Consider the following 17,611-nt stretch of genomic DNA (forward strand, 5'->3'; position numbering starts at 1 on the left):
CTTTTCGAAGACGGTGGCAGTGGCTCAATTTTTCCGCTGCTTCACCTTTTCTAGCCAGGAGAACAAAGTTTTGTGAGGTATCGTGCAGTTTTAATAAAATAAGGCAGTCGGAATCGAAAACCACTGAATATTACGACAGTCCCTAATGCAAAATATGAGCGCAGCTATATGCGTGCTTTCCTTTCGCGATATCTTGAGGCATCGCACCGATGACCGCACCGATGGGCAGAGCCGCGAGGCGTGGCGCTGTGTATAGACTGGTCACATTGTTTCCGCTTGCCGGCAACTTTAGCTTATGCAACCATAATCTTAACTGGGAAGCGCTTGCGGCGGACGCTATGCGCGAAGGCAAACTTCTGGGATCTGTTTTTTCTTTCCCCTGCAGGGCCGGTGCCGTCGCTGCCGCGGATGAGCGAACGTGAGCGCCTTCTGGCGATGGTTCAAGGCGGCTTTCTCCCCTTTCCTCCTGATACTCCTTCGCTTCACGTTCTCTTCGCTATCGTCGTATTTCATTCCGCGCTGCGCTCCGCGTTCACTCTTTTATCTTTCGCTGTGCTCGTTCGCTCCGCTACGCCGCCAAGGCACGCTGACGATCAAGGCAGGAATGGGCGCCTAAGAGCAGAGTTCTAATAGCTGCCGGATCTCGACGCCTCTGAATTCAGGGCCCAACAGATTGGTGACTTCTATTTCAAGCATGCACCTTCCGCCCTTTCGGTGCATTGATAGACGATGACCACCGTTTTCCCGGCAACGGCTGTTTCACGCGATGGCCGACACAGCGTTGTCACTCAGAGCGCTCATGTGCCACAGTAATGGCCGAACGACCGGCGCGTGTAGTTTGTAGAAGTTGAAGTCCAGTTCCGTCTTCGCGTAATTACTGCCTATGCACACCATTGCAGTCCTACCACCTGATGCCGCCATAGACATGATGTATGTTCTACCTTCTTGGAATGCGGCTGCTGACTGCTGAAGACCAATCAACAGCTACTGAGATCACCTGTCAGGGGCGGGGAAACACTCAGTAGTGAGCGGCCTTCTCAACTCTTACACAGCATGTGACAACTCTTCGGCCACTAAGACCCTTGAGTGCTTTCCCTGACACCTACCGCCAAGCCTGCTTACGCTGCTCGCCATGGCCCCTGTCATGTCACTGTATGATCTCGCTGAACCTTCCATTGAGTAACCTATTACTTTTGCTCATCTAGTGTCACTGCGGTAACCGGCCAGTCACCGACCCGTCCTTCTGGAATCCCAAAATTTTACTCACTGAGAGCCGGCTCCATGAGTTAAGGCGTCAAGTTCCTGCCGTATCACTTATTTCGAGGCATCGATAACACAGCTTGCCAGCTCGTCAACCATCGCTGTCCCATTCCTGGCTTGGCCCATCTGGTCATGCGCCTGGGTTATTTGACCCAGGTTGGTAACCCCCTAAATTCGGTAAACCCTCCCGCCTGTAAACGGGGTCACGCTCATGGGCAAAAAGACGGCATACCGTAAGCTGTCGGCGGCAAATAGGCACGGCTCACGCGGACAGTACGTATATATATATATATATATATATATATATATATATATATATATATATATATATATATATATATATATATATATATATATATATATATATATATCAATAAGCCAACAAGCAGACACCAAGGACAACATATGGTAACTTGCTCGTACTTATTAAACTTATTGAGTTAAAGAAATCATAAATTAATAGCAGTGAAAGTGGATGAAAAAAGTACTTGAGGCACGTGAGCAACAATCCGACATCTTTTCATTACGCGTGCGGTTCTCTAACCAAGTGAGGTACTGCGGCGCTGTTTTTCTATCTACTTTATTGGGTGTTTGTGTTTCACTACTAGAACACACCTCGGGAGTGTTAGCCAGCGCCACCACTCGCAAGCGCAAACTATCAACAACGAAATTTTAATTCCGGGGTTGGTCGTACTTATGCGTACACAAAACCACGTGCGCAACGTTACCAAACCTGTATGACACCATTGTGGCATAAACACCATCTTAAAATCAAAGCCCCTTTCTCAAGGAAAGATGGTTGAACGTGAAGCTTTGCCCCAGTGCAAACTTAATCAAAGTTAAAGCCAATCACCACGCAGCGAACTTAAGAAATGCTGACCGGCCCGATGCTATGCATATGTGATTTGATTGCTTGTTTAGGATTGTATTTTTTGAACGTTGAAGTTGAATGAACCCACATTTCGTTAAGTTGCATAGCCTTTATTTTAGATGGTGTAGGCGTTGATTACACGCACACACACACACTTGCTCGGATGACTCCACATTTGCACATTATTGCCTTGTGATTGCTTTTGTAGACGATCAGAGGCTCTGCCATCGTAACATGACATCGCCTGATTGCAAACGTGAGATCAAGGCCGGCAAGGTGTTGCGTCGTGAGTCTCTGTAGCGTCCTAAATTTTAACGAGTAGCGATCTAGCATGAAACTCTCGATCAATTTGCCGTGTTATTTCGCCACGTCGAAGTTAAAGTCACCGCACACGAGAATCGGCGTAGTATGTGACTTTGAGGTCTTCATCTTTTCTGCCAGGAACGTTTCCGCGCCACAACGAGACCTGTTCGGTCTGACGTGCACGCTGACGATTTCAACGCCAGTAGGCATCTCGACTGCGCAAGCGCCTCCGACACGGTTTCTGGATGCCGTTGCCGATACACGGGATCGGCCTTACGGGCACGATCGCAATCACGCTGATGTTCGCGTACGGCAGCTTCTTCTTCTACCGTGGGTTGCACCCGCGGCACTGACGCGCGTAATGCAATGCAGCTACATACAGTTCGTCTGGGTAGCGTGGCGTTATATTAACCATATTTCTTTAGGAAAGGCGCCCTGATATTCTTTTCCAGATCCTAAGACGAGCCCGTGTTCACGCGCACCAGCTGTGTCCGACAGGCCGACAAGCTCAGTTACTCGCGACAGAGGTGGTGTCATGGCTAGCAGACGCAACTTGCGCTTCCAGTGAACATTGTGCGCATGCGCTTCTCTTGCTGAGCTCGTCGCTTCGCACAGTTATCAGGCTGTGACCGGCCGGCGAGTCTACGCTGGCGCGGTACTGCGAATGTAAACTGAGGTGTCCTACGCAGAGGTGTAAGTTGGCTTTCCCGCCCACGTTTTGCAACATTGCAACTGTAACATTGCAACTGGTCAGCTCTCAAGGCATGTAAGAAACCAATCTTTCGCGGAAAATGACACTGAAGGTTTGGTTACACATTGTTCAGTGGCAAAGAGAATGAGCTCGGTTTCAATTAACAATCTTACAGAGGGACGCCTATTTCTCTCTGTGATAGCGGCGTCTTCTAGCAGAGGCCGATAAGCACTCGTGCCGCAATGGAACGCTAGAAAGCAGTCACCTGATGCACACTTCGCTTTGTTTCTGTGCTCTCTCAAGCGTTAATGCTTGCATCTCCCGGTTTGAACTCCAGCATTTACCGCAAAACAACGGAATACGATATACTATCCCCAGAGTGCACGCAACGAAGCAATATTTGTTTTATCAAAGACGGGCTGTTTTGTCCTGATAGGGTTGGCGGTTTTACACAGGGTGCTTAGCTTGTTGCACCTATCCACTTGCGCTAAATATAGGTTGCTGAGGGCGGGAGCCAGGCACGCTCAATGCAAATGCCTTCTTTCTGTGGATACGGGGAATCGTTCCACTGGATAAAAGTTTAATTACAGGAGAACAATAACGTCATTCACTTTAGAATAAGCTAAACAGGATGAAGGCAAACGCCTGCGCTCTCTCTAGACGGTCATTACATTACTTGACATTTTCATTCTAATGCAATAGTACTTCGTTTCACTTGTTTTCTCCCGCCAGAGGCAGTGGATTCGAGTGCCTTAACTAACTGCGCCTTCAAAAAAAGAGAAAGAAACGAAACCTAATCAACACCAATGTTTGTGGGTTCGACTCTTGACCTTCATGCTGTCAATCGAAATCCAACTGGAGGTAGGGTCGGTTCACTCATACCTCCATGTTGGGTCGTTGATTCGAGTGCTGCGTTAACCAACTTCGCTTAAACTAACACCAAAGATCATGGGTTCAATTCCTATCAAAGGTCGTGGGTTCAACTCTCCACCTTCACGATATCAATTGGAATTCAACTTGGATATATCGCCGCTTCGCCCATATCTCCAAGGGAGTTCTTTCCCACCAGAGTTTGTGGGTTCCATTGCCTTAAGTAAATAGATCTGATTTAACAGTGCTTTAATAAACTTGACCTTAACACCAATTGTTGTGGGTTCGGCACTCAACCTTCAGGATGTCAATTAGAATCGAACTTTCAAGGTGTGGTGGGTTCACCCAAAGGTCGTGGGTAGCTACCTGTATCTCAAGAACCCTTTGCTAATTAGCACCGCAGGTCGTGGATACGACTCGCACCAAGGATCGAGGACTCGACTCTGACCAAAGCTCGTTGGCTAGAGCGCGTTAATTAACTCTATCTTAATGTACTTTTCGTTATTTGACTCCGCTAAGTAACACCAGCAGTCGTGGGTTCGACTCCTACCAAAGATCCAGGCGTGGACTCCCAATTTCGGTACGGTCAAATTAGCGTCCAATGAGCCGTCTAAGGCTTTCGCCTTCATAACATATTGACACTAAACAAATATATATATATATATATATATATGGTTACACGTTTCACAGGGTAAATTCGAGTGCTAGACTGAGTTGCATATATATAGACCTAGTAGCCGTTGACGTAACACAGGTGGTAGCGCAACGCACGTGGCATGCGGAGGTAGCGGGTTCGGCTCCCACGTGTGGCAAATTATCTTTTGGTCGATTTTAATTGCGCCTTTCTCCATTATTTTCGTCATTGCAATTTGGGCTGCAGGTAATTTCCCCTATGCAATCCTTGGCTTCATTTTCTGTTCGCTTCAAATTGGTAGTAAACTTGAGTTTCCCTTTTTTTCGTTTCGATATATATATGTAATATTATTGGAGATAATGCTAAGAAATGTGAAAGACAAGGAGATTTTTGAAACCAGGAAGAGTTCAGTGTAATGTTCGCTCATTGTTCCATAAATGCTCACAGTCGGTGACGCTGATAGAATAGCTGAGAGCCCGAGTAACGCAGCAAGACAGTCTAAAGGTGCAGAGTTGTCAGAAAAGATTACACGCTGGAGTACAGCAGATCGCGTTGGTCCATAGACTCTCCTCAAATCAAAACCTGGAGCCTCGCAAGCCAACGTTCTTTCTAGTATATGCATTCTCGTGCTTCATATATAGAAGGGTTCCCTGAGATCTGCTCTGAGGGCTGTAGCATGCCTTGACTGAAATAACCAAGCAACCTGAAAAACAGATAGGCTCAGCGTCTACACATAGCAGATAGCCAAAACGGACGCAGGCCACCAGGCTCAACATACACAAGGTATATGACATGTGCAATATGCTTAGTAAGAAACTAATATGGCAACATAAAAGAAGCCAACGGAAGCCACGCAGAAAAACGTAATGCGCGTGCTCGAGACGAACTTGCATAGAAACTCGGGGTTTTCGATACGCAAAACGGCTGATCTAGCCATGGCCTATAGGAATCCAACCTGAGACACAGTACGACCCAAAATCGGTGCTACGAGACCAGCCGGGACGAGACTGGCGTGTCCTGCGGTAAACCATGGTGTTCCACGCCAGAACTTAGATACAGATAAGGCAGAACTGGTCGGTCCTGTTCCTGCGGTGAACCAGCGCTCGAGCACGGTGGTAGCAGATGACCCTGGTCGAGAGTGCGATGTTTAGCCGAGCCACGTAAAAGGGCCTAGCACAAGCCGCCTGCTGTGGTCGTGGCCCCAGGGCCGCGTTGCCGACAGCGTGGGGCCTCTCATGCTCTCGCGCGAGCAGTTCATGATCTGCTCGTGCGCAGGTTGCCCATACGATTTCGTCGAGCAAACTGCATTGCAAGTCTATAAGTGCGCACGCCTCCGACATGGTCACAAAGTACTGTGAGTGACCGTCTTACAAAATATTTTCATTAAGACTCATCGTATCGTGCGTGAGGACACGTGCTCTTACAGCTCACATGAGTCGTAGACTGCGTACAGTTATAGAAATAATTAAATGTCTCGTTAGCTCAACGTAAGTGTAATCTTTGCCGTCTGTTGTTGATAAATGTTCGTCCTGTCTACGACTTTGCTACCTGTATCTGAGTCCCCGAGCCCACGAACTACCACCGCAGCCCGCCCTAGCACCCTTCTGATCTCTGTGTTGAAGGCGTTGGTAAGAAGTCACGACGCAGAGACACCATACCAGCAGCGCAATATTACCACGGCTTGCTCCTGTGTCCCCGACGATGAGGATGTTCGCCATCTACTCCTCGGATGTCTCATATACACGATGCAAAGATGGAAGCTAGAGCAAGAGCTACACTGCATTGATCCTCACCGGCCTTTCTCACTGGCAAACTTGCTGGGCCCAAGACGTACGAAAATAGCACAGCAAAAAGCATTGAACGCAACTGAACATTTTTACGAAGGGAAAGGCATGATTAACAACTACTAGATATTGCACTGAATAGCCAAACGATGTTACAATAACTAACTTCTGTTATTTGGAATTATTAGTGATTGTATATTTGTTATACCTTTTTATCCTGTGCGTGCAATATTTTAACTCCGTGTAATTCCTCATAAGTTTATATGCTCATCGCAGACTACATCGCGGCCGTTTGTGTGCGTTTGCTGCTGTTTACGTACTCATTGTGGTGCAACTTGTATTTGACTTTATATTGTTATGTTCATGGGTGTATAATAGTGTGTGCTGTATATTTCTGACTGTATGAAATGATTTCTTTTCATAATTATTTTTTTATATTGTTGTTTCCGCTATGAGAAAAGGAGTAGCCGTCACCTTTATAAGGTGACTACGTCCCTTTCTGTTATTTTCATTTCAATAAAAAAAACACGAAAGAAGGCAGCGTTTGTTAATACCTACATGGTATATCGCATACACTTAAGAAGATTGGGCAAAAAGCGGAAGCATAAGGTTGCTTTTTCCAGTGCACACAAACTTCCTTTGTTGTGCGTCCCAATACACCTCATGCATAAGGGATCGCGCATGTACAAAGCAAGGCAAAGAGAAATGTTAGTCACTTGCTCATTGGGTGTCATGCATAACAATCCCATCTATTGTGGACAAAGGCACGCGGGGCAGACTGGCCAATGCCTGCACTTGAGACTAAAAGAACGCAGTCTAACGGTGCAGAAAGTGCGAGATGGGTTTCTTGCACTGCAGTACAATAAGCATCTTGCAGTACAATAAGCATCTTTGCTACTGCAGCGGCGGCGGCCAAGTGCGCCCGCGCGCGTCCTACAAGGTTTCCTATCTTGGAGGCAACCTGCGCTAGGTTGGAAGGCTGGCCGGCCACATATTCGGTCATTCCAGCGACGCAGGCGGCGCCTCGCGGCCCTCCTCGGAAGCAGTCACCCGTTGATAGAAATTTGCGACGAACTTCAGCGGTTCGTCTTGCGGTAGTCATGGACGCGCCGATGAGGAAAAAAAGGGAATAGTTATCGCACGTGCAGCGCGCCGAAGTGCTCAAACCGTGCCGTAGTGAGTGTTCACTGCTAACGTATCTTTAAAGCGTACTTCAAGACAGGCGTAATGATCTGAGGCACTGGAACCAGTTACGAAGCTCGTACTACATTTGCGTGACACAGAATCGCGTACAGAGGTGATCCTACTTGTCTACAGCGATCGAGCCGAGCTCTGCGCAAGGAAGAAACAAATTTTAAGGGAGGTACCGAGTTACGAAGCAACAACTCGAAACGCAAGTTGAGAAACGTGAAACCTGTTCAGGCACAAATACTTAGTCTTTAGTCAAACAGCTTCGCTAAATTTTAGTTAATTTGATCCGCCGTTGGCTCTAGACGAGCGTAATCACCCCTTTACGTTACGAGTTTCGTAAATTGCTGTATTTTACAACCGTCTTTTTTGTTTATATTTCGAACAGCAAAAGTTTGTTTCTTATTCCACAGGATTAATTTGTTGAGAATAAGAGCGCTTGAAAAACAACTAACGTCTTCTTCCCGGTATGAGCTTGCGTTTACTAAGTGTTCGCGAAAACACAAGTATTTGGCTTCATGCCCGCGAGCATTTTCGAGGCTAACAGCGACATACTGCCCTTTGTAGAGCCTGTACCTTCACGTACTGCGGCGTTAACGCCGTGCGGCTGGCCCTTGATTGCACTCGAGTGCAGGCAGTGCCATTCGACGCTGACCTCGGTGTCTCTAATGGAATAGTAAGCTGTTTGGCTAGTTAGACATGATTTTTGCTAAGGGGGGCGCAGAAGCGTTGCGGATAAAGGAGCCTTAGACAGGAAAGCCGCTCACTTGCAAGTAAGTATATTTTCAGAGATAAAATATTTCACACAACCTAAAAACGATCGAGAAAAAACACGGCGTCGACCTCGTCTTGACAGCTTCTCTCAAGCTTTCTCGGTTGTGCGCCCTTGCATAAGAAGAACAAGACCTGTGAAAAGAAACACACGAAACCCCTCGCCACCTGTGCCACCGATTTGGTATACAAGATACCACTCGACTGTGGGAAAGATTACATTGGGCAGACGGGGCGCTGTCAAAATGACAGGCTAAGAGAACATTCTTCATCTTAAAAGGTTCTGAGCAACTCCGCGCACCTTCCTGCGCACTGCAGGGATTGTGGCTGTAAACCGCTCTTTGATAAAACCGAAATTATAAGCAGATCTAAAGGCAGACTCGAAAGGGAAATCCTCGAGGGCAACGATGCACGCGGACAGCGATGCGTCGGAGAAGCACGATAACCACAACGAGACGGCACACGCAGTGGCGCGAGCGCTAACCAACCGCGCCGCTGCAACCGACCGTCCAACGTGGTGTAGTGCAAAGGACCGCATGACGACGTTCAACGAACTTACACAGTTCCAGCGCCTGGCTCGGACTTTTTCACCCCCGCACCCGGGGCTGAACCGAGCGGAGGCGGTGCTGTTCAGACAATTGAAAACTGGTTCCTTACCCACCCCAGTGGTAATGAATCATCTGTACCCGAAATTATATGTGAGTGATGTGTGCCGCGCGTGTCAGCGGGAGGGGGCCACCCTGACGCGCATCCTATGGGATTGCACCAAGTTCCCCGAGAAAGCTTCGACAAGTACAACTATTCCGCCGCGACTCGCGGCTGCGGCGGAATGCTACGACCACGAAAGCCAAACCTGGGCCGTCCAACAGGTCTCGGTGGCTCTTGAGAGACAACGGCCGAATGAAACCGACGGAACGTTGCCCCTCAGGGCGACCGACCGCCGGAGTAACAGGCGCTGGAGTTGAGTAGAGACCACCCGCTTAGAAGACGTCAGGGCCCGCGTCACGCCGCCATTTAGGCATGGCGTCGTTCTGCAGGCGGCTAAATGAAGTTGTTTCTCTCTCTCTCTCTCTCTCTCGAGGCTGGTCAGGTTCACGCTCATGCTAACCTTTGTATTAGTGCCCCGTCAGGGCGTCTGATGGATAAGGAATATACGTTCATCGCCCTTGGATGAAGTTTTCATGCCCCCTCCTCTGTCCCCCTCCCCCCGAAGGTTTTTTCGGAATGACTTTTGTCAGACCACTTGCACGTGCCTTTGTTGCTACCGCCTACACTACAGTTGTCATTATTGATGTAGTGATGCATGCCGCGTTGTTAGGCGAATTTTATATATATAAAAATTTCAACATTTTTTTACCATTTTCCATGAGAGCGCATCAGCAATAAGGTTCTTGGTGGTTTGTCTCTGAAAATATACTTAGTTGCAAGTGAGCGTCCTTACTGTCCACGCCTCCTATTACCGCAAGGCTTCGGCGCCCCCCTTTGCAAAAGTCGTCTCTAATGGACTTAATGCCGCAGCATGTGATATGACCGGCGTTGCACGTAGCTTCGCCTTCAGTCACACACCTCTGCGTCTCTTTAGCGAAAGAGAAAGTATGGTTTGCAGCGAAACTAGAGGGCCTGACGTGCTTTGCTGCTCGAGATGCACACGCTTGCGAGATCGACTTATCACCGTCTCGGCTGTCATCTTGACCTACCTTCGCGCCGCCTATAGTCGCTGGAATGACCGAATAGTTGGAGCTTCGTTTGTTCTGTGTCCTCTCACGCTTAGTTTTCGTTGAAGCGAGAGGAAGCCAGAAGAGAAATGCGCTCGCCGCTGCTGCCGCTCTTCATCACGCCAGCCTTCTCGCAGCGAGTGTTCGTGGTGACCGAGTGAGATATGTTCATGTTTGCCTGTGCGCGCGTGACAACGTGCTCGTAAATTTAGTTAATAATTGAACGTGTACAGTAGTTTATGCGTCTGATAAAATGGCTATTCTTACTTCGAATTGTTGTGTAATAATTTTTTTTGTCACAATCAATGTTTCGACTGTCAGGCGAAAGTGTGATTCTTTTCCCGTCGCGTGGTATCTGTTGTGCTATAGCACTTCATCCTCCTAACACGCCGGATTTTGCGAGGCTCTTCGAGATTTCAAACTAACAGAAGTTTTGGTTTTCAAAGCTGATTAATTTACTTAAGAGTTTCTGTTACTTTCTGCAAGGGGGTTAGGCTAGCAATCATCGAAGGTTTGCGTGCAGTTTTATAAGGTATTGTATCGATGAACGGGAAACAATCGCTCTAAATCGATGATAAATGTTCAAGTTTGCCGTTTGCACTCTAAGATTTGGATCTTATTTTTCAGGAAACAAGACCACAGTCAACAACTGCAGTTCGGCCCCTAAATATATATAGCCTGCGTTCTGCAATTCGTGGCGCCGTGATTTCACTGGAGCTTCGTCAACAAGTCGGTTTTATATTTGTTATTATTTTTTATAGATACCGCATATTATAATAAATAAATAGCCTGAGTTATTGTATTGTACGTCCCGGAGCTCCTTACAGCTTGCGAGAATCGGCGTAATTAGGATTTGATGAAGATATGGGAGTATGTTTTAGCGTGCAAACAACGCAGCGCACGCAACCGTTTTTGCATACCACGTCCATCGGCAAGCTACGGCCGCGGCCCAACGTCGAAACCACAATTTGGTTCTCAGGTGCAGAAGGGAAGCTCGGTGTTCTGGTTTCACGAGTAATAACACAGGAAATTATGCCAGATCAAGCGCTAAGATAAAAATATTTATTATATGAAGACACTTGTCTGAGTTGTGTTCGTTATTGGAGTTGGCCCTTTGCTGTGGTGAATCGAAGAAGGGTATAATATCAGAGGTTCAAGAGGTTCAGCCGCTAGATTTCCGCATTCACACAAATATTCGTGAAAGCCGAACTCAAGCAGCAGCATGGTAATTTATTCAGTCATAGAGAAATAAATTTATGGTTGAGCTATGCCGAGGTACGTATGGGGCGACGAAGCTTGTTGTTACGTTTCCTGCAGAAGCCTTTGCATCTTACTGAAAGAAAAATGTACCACTTGTTATTTGATGTGAAGGCTCAATATCGACAGGAAAAATAATGCGCCAATCATCACTAATCCACTTCCAAAGAACTATTTCTCTAACACCATCATCATCGTAGCGATGTGCTGTTAAACACTACGATAAACAAAAAAGCCATCTTATGTCTAAGATCTGTTTACGTAACAAGCATTAGCAGTAACCTCAGTTCTAGCTATACAGGACTATATTAAGTTGCGGTACAGTGCTTGAAAAACAACGAAATTGATTGTACTGATAGCGCCCGTTTCACTAGAGCAACAGACATCAAGTGAACAAAACCAATGCATGACAACGTGTTCTGCAGTGCCCTTATGCAAATTGTCTACTTATTTCAGGAAATTCAATGAAAGCTTTCATTATTCTTGTAAAAGAATTCAAGCACATGCAGTATCATTTTGTGATGACCATTTGCAATGAGGGACCCTATACACTAAGGAGTCGTAGTTTAGACACTAAAGGTTGGCTTGATAAGGCGAGTCGTTTGTGACAGCAAAGGCTTCGTACGAAAAATGAACGCGGTGACATGAGCACACACCGCGGTCCCCCTACCCCCTACGAAAACAGTCATAGTTTGCACTACCAAGCAATGAGTTTCCGGCTCCGGAGAAATCAATGTTGTACAGGTAAGTTGTACATAGAGCAAAAAAAAAAAAATAAAATGTAGCGCTAAATTCTATTTCTATGCAATTCTTATGAAGCACCGCAGCTCTACGTTGCACTGTTCTGATACTCAGCAACCGCCAACCCTTTCTACATAACAAATGAGCAAGAATTGTTTGGCTTGAACGATACATTCACGGTCTCTAAGATAAGCCATCGTCTTTCTACATTTAGTGACCATTACCCCTTTCCTTTTGATATCTGTCCCTAAGAGCTTTCCGTCTATCTCAGGCAACACAGCCAAAACGTTGCCCTCAACCAACACACGTACGGCCACCTCGCTTCTGTGCTCACCTGCTCCTTAACTTCATTCGCTGCCGGTTAAAAGAATGCCAAGTGCTGTGCCTTACTCATGAGAGGCCACCGTCACTTGACGAGATATTTGATATGTGACTATCGATCTTGGTTGGTCAGTATTATACTGACGACGAGAAGAAGGTGATGATGACGATAATGATGACCATCAGTTATGTGACGCCTGCTCAGGTATCTGTTTGCAGTGCCACTTAATCCGTTGTTTTACCAAGTCACATGTCTAAGAGGAAATGTCTGCATTACTAGACGTCAGGCGCCTCCTGTCTATGAGTAGGCGGCCTGAACTGGCGCGTTATTCTAAATATGTACTCTGAGTAATGTCCCAAGGCCGGGCGTATGATATTTGGTACGAAGACATTAGAACATCGATACTTTGAACAAAGTGGGAGAAACTTCATGCAAAGCTCAGTGTATCTTTTTTGAAATCTCAGACTGAAGTCCCTGTTGTAGATATCTTAGTAAGTCAAGCAAAAATTATTAATAATTACCGAATATTCTCGTGCTCAAAAGCCATTTTATTGTTTTTCTTTGTTTTGAATTTACTCTGCATGACCGGAAATAGACGTGAACAAGCTGTTCTTATGTTTGTTCATGTGGAATTGCATGAGGGTTTGAAAAGGATAAAGGTTTAATTGCAATTCAGGATGACAGTTTGAATAAAAGGGTTATTTATTTTTTGAAATGTTGACGTTTTGCCATAGCAAACTAGCGGTGATGATTTCCTGTTAACGCCGGTGGTGTACAATATTGTTAAGGTGAAAACCAGCAGATATCCATGAGCAGGCGAATACGCACGTTGTACGCTGCTCACGAGTAGTATGGCTATGTCGCTGATCCCCCTTTCCCGTGTACATTGGCTACATGTTAACAAATGGAAAGACTACGCAGAATGCCTAATAGCTGCATAGTACTTCTGGTACACAGACGAAAATATGTGCTTTCTGCTAATGACATGGATCTTGAAAATGTAGATTTCTAATACTAAAAGTTGGCAAAGACATGGTTATTATCACAGAAGCTGGCACAGCTGAAGAATAGCTTAGTTACTGACATGGAAACGCAAAACACGTGCTTTAGGTTCGTAATACTTGCTTTAGCTAAGAACACACACTAACTTGTTTTGGACGAGCTCACCTTGAAAGAGCATTCTGCAGATATCGATGGCATGCCTCCAGAAATATGTGACGCTTTAGAAAATAACTACTACAAGCTAAGATCAGAGGAAAAAAATATGGTTTGAAGGGGTGTATAGCTAGAAGTGAAAATACCGAAATATTGTCACGTTGGACCGATGTTCAAGAACACAGTATGAAAACTATAAGTTACGAAACAAACTCTTTATTGGGCGAACTCCTGTCCCTAAAAGCAAGTGTCATTTAAATGAATAAGATAGCTGGGAACAAGGTCAGCGATCGTCGAAAATCTGATCTGCTGGTGAAGTGCGTCGGCTTTTATACATGAGTCGTCGAATGTTCCAGCGTAATCGCTGGTGCCCGCGTACCTTCCAGAAAGCACTATACAATTTGTGTCGTGCATACTATCTGGTTACATAAGGTTCGGCCAGAGCATACAAAACTGATAGAATCAACGGTAGCATTTGAGTAAGTTCCAAGTAATGCTGTTGAGCCTTGCGTTGAGCGATAACGTTAGGTTGTTAGCTGGTGAAACCTGGTCCCCGGATAAAAGGATAATACATACACGAGTAAGTATTTATACTGTTTCTGTTATTGCGCGAGGTTGTATTAAGTTACAGATGAACGGTAAACGTATTTTAAATATATTACAAGTCGAGATAGAAGAGAAAGTCACCTATAATTTCAAGACGGCTGCCTAAGAAATTGCCGAGTTACAACTTTTCGTATTTACTCAAAGTGAAAAGAATTGAGCGCATTAGGACGCGTAATATCACGTGCATTATAACTCGGCGCATTTCCCGCCTTTGATTTGGATGTGAACGATTGGATTGCCTTCTGTTTGGAACAGCACACACGCCTGTAGCACCTTCATGATAACGACGGCAGAAGAGCACTGTGTTAGGTTTCTTATATTATAACTGCCGCGAACCGCCTTTCGAGTTCATGGTAACGACGCACGCAATTCTGCGATTGTTTGCACGCAGTAGACAATATAAGTGTGACTGCTGTGCGGGATGATTCAACGGCCGGAAAGACGCAAAAGTACACGGTGTGGTGCACTTGGAATACCAGATATCTAGAGAAGGAGCAGTGCGAAACTAGAGAGATTGAATGAGCTTCCCACGCTGCCTGGCGCCACTGTAGAAAAATATGATTGCAAGGTAAAGTAACAAGAAAGAAACTAGCAGGCTGACATGGGGCGTCTTTTATGTTCCTAAGTAGAAGGCAGGAAAACCATCTCTGCACCCATTACGTAACAAACAAGAAACTTTAAATTCTTTCCTTGAAGCATAATCACATCTTTCAAACTCCATAATGAAGATACAGCAAATGGTGCAGGAAAGTCCTATCTACAGCTTTCTCGGCGCAGGGTTTTGTAGCTAAGCAGAAACAATAAATGGACGTGCGCTATAATTATTATTTCATTAGGAAAATGCCAAATTAACTTTCCGAGTTTGCTGAAATAAATAAATAAAACAAACAGGCAGACTCCAGCTTCAGTTGAAATCTCTGAAAAGCGAAGCATTCTTTAGTGTTATTGGCTTATGAACCCTGTCTGGGTGTTTGTATGAAGTGCAGTTTTCAAGGTGGAAATTCTAGTATTGAAGAGCAGCACGCTAAACGAAGAACCAATTTTATACGCAGGGGAATATAGACAGCTCATATATGATGTTCACCTAGTTACGTGCATTAAGTTATATATATATATATATATATATATATATATATATATATATATATATATATATATATATATATATATATATATATATATATATAAGTACGTCGGTTTCTTCTAGTGCAACTGCGGATCGAAACGTGCCATGCTTCTCGGCGTGCTCGCTTGCCCTTGAGTAAGGGTGTTCTACACGCGTTCTTGACACATGCGCTTGAGGCGTCACGTTTTCAATATCAGGTTTGTGGGCTAGAGGTCCGGTGTTAATCCTTGCGTCGGACAATATAATTATTATTTATTTACTTACTTTAACACCGTACTTTACACAAAATGACAAGTTTGCGAAGTCGCGAAGCCCTTTAAATCCAAAAGAACGAAGAAAAAGCAAATCCTTACACTAATCGTAATTCCCACGCTGTTTCTATTGCCCTGCTTGCAACTCCAGTAGGCACTAGCGTCAGAGTTCCCTCGAGTAGTTCGTGTATGAAACTCTATACATGAAGCTATAAACTCGTGAAATACTTCCTGCATGTTTCCTAGATAGCGCCATCATCCCGTTAAGCGCGTGTGGCGTTCAGGCCAGATACGTGTAAGGAAGAGCCTCGAAGTAGGCAAAGATCTGTCGCTTTATTAAACGTAACAAAAACGTCAGACTGCTAAAAATGTGTCTATTGGGGGAACAGTTTGGTGTTGCGAAATGTTTTTTAGTTATGCATAGGTGATAACTGAAAAAAAAGTGTTTTCACTACTGCCAAAATATGCAAAAAATCTCGTGAAGTTGATTGCTTGCGGGAAAGTGTAGTGGGTGTTGAAAAAAGAGCCATGCATAAATATGCCTGCTTACCTTCCTTCAAAAAACATCGGCAAGTTTTAGAGCCATCGTCGCTGTCGCTATCATTGCAGTCACGCTCGCGCAGCCTCTTATAGTTGCAAATTTCTCTTTCCGCTTTACGGGAACAACACAACCATTTCTTACACGTGCTGTTACGGCTGCAATCGTCGTCACTGTGTATAGTCTGGAATTAGTAAGGAGGAAAATGCCTTGTTCAAGTAAAATCAGGCTGTCCGTCGTGTTATACGACGGCTTGCCTCATATATACCCATCTCTCTTTTGTGACAATGTAAAAAGAAATGGAGTCTGAAAACTCCGTGTGAACGTTTAAATATAAGCATACTCCGAACGTTCAACCACAAGGTCCCATGAAAAAATAATAAAGTTGCGGATTTATATTCCTTTGTAGAAATAAGGAGTACCTTGGTAGGAAGAAATTTGTCAAATCTTAATGAAGCAATAAAGAAGTACATAGAAACTATTACAGTGTATATCGGTCTGTTAATTCATTATATAGGTTTTCTGACCTATGCAAAAGTGAAAACTACCTCCAGCTTGTCAAAAACACTATTATGGGATTTGCTTTAGGTTTTGGGCGCCTCAACCTCATTCAGAAAAGTGGAGCCGTTGGTTGCGTAGGCGCTACGTTTATCTCAAGTTCATTGCATTGACCAGAATGTATAGGACTATGATGTAATATAGCTGCATAGCGGTAATGTGAACACAGATTTTAGCAGTAGGGGCTGTGTGTTAGAAATGCACTAGATTTACATACATGACTCTTACCTTTTCTTCAAAACCGTTGCTATGCAGAATAGGTTGTACCTCACTTCTTCGATGGGGATCATGCTTCAACGCTTGAACAGTGGGTTGGTTGACTGCGACTTGGAAAGCAATGAAATACAGTAGCGGTATGATATGCGCCAGGGCAAGGCGCATTCTATCATCACTCATTTCTTTCAATTGCGGTTACAATTTTGATCTGGCGCGCGTGATGGGCTGATTGCCATCTAGGGGCAGAATGCAAATGGGCATATTTTATATTTCAGCCACGTTTCCTCTAGAGGAGAGAACGAGAGTGAAAGAACGCCTTGCGGGCCGTGACGCGCTTTGCACGCTGCTTGTTGATTTCCATTTTTTAAGGAAAAGAAACAAATAAGTATTTTGCAAGACAATGGCACATCAGCTTTGATATAGTGGGCCAGCATAACGCCATTGTTGGAGTTGAGAAAACATGTCGAGGGGCGGTGTTGTGCTTGCGCCAATAGAAAAAATAGGCTTGAATAGAGTGATTCTGTTTTTACAATTGCGACGGAGGAGCCAAGTAAAAAAATAAGAACAAGAAAATTTTGACTGAACAACATAAATCTCCGCTATATGGTAGCAGACCTGCATGATAAATATTTTCAACTCAGAACCCATTGTTATGCGCTTAAGGATGATTGTGATACGAGGAGAAATAATTCTGACGTATACGAAAGGGACTTTTATTTCTCTATGAGGAATATGGGAACAGCAGAAAAGAAAG

General features: G+C 45.1%; 2 long non-coding RNA genes across 2 annotated transcripts in view; one reads left to right on the forward strand and one right to left on the reverse strand.

Annotated features, from left to right (window-relative positions):
- The window catches only part of LOC142587629 (uncharacterized), a 58,277-nt gene extending 47,381 nt beyond the window's left edge, over positions 1 to 10,896 (forward strand). Inside the window, exon 3 of the long non-coding RNA XR_012829592.1 lies at positions 10,715 to 10,896. This is a non-coding gene — a long non-coding RNA (uncharacterized LOC142587629). The remainder of the gene's footprint in view (positions 1 to 10,714) is intronic.
- Positions 10,897 to 11,232: 336 nt separating this feature from the next.
- LOC142587628 (uncharacterized) lies at positions 11,233 to 17,222 on the reverse strand. The gene is made up of 3 exons (XR_012829591.1): positions 16,870 to 17,222; positions 16,096 to 16,267; positions 11,233 to 11,420 (listed from the first exon to the last, which is right to left on the reverse strand). It is a non-coding gene; the product is annotated as an uncharacterized LOC142587628 (long non-coding RNA).
- Between the last annotated feature and the right edge of the window lie 389 nt (positions 17,223 to 17,611).

This window comes from Dermacentor variabilis, chromosome 7, assembly GCF_050947875.1.
Source record: "Dermacentor variabilis isolate Ectoservices chromosome 7, ASM5094787v1, whole genome shotgun sequence".
Lineage (NCBI taxonomy): Eukaryota > Metazoa > Arthropoda > Arachnida > Ixodida > Ixodidae > Dermacentor > Dermacentor variabilis.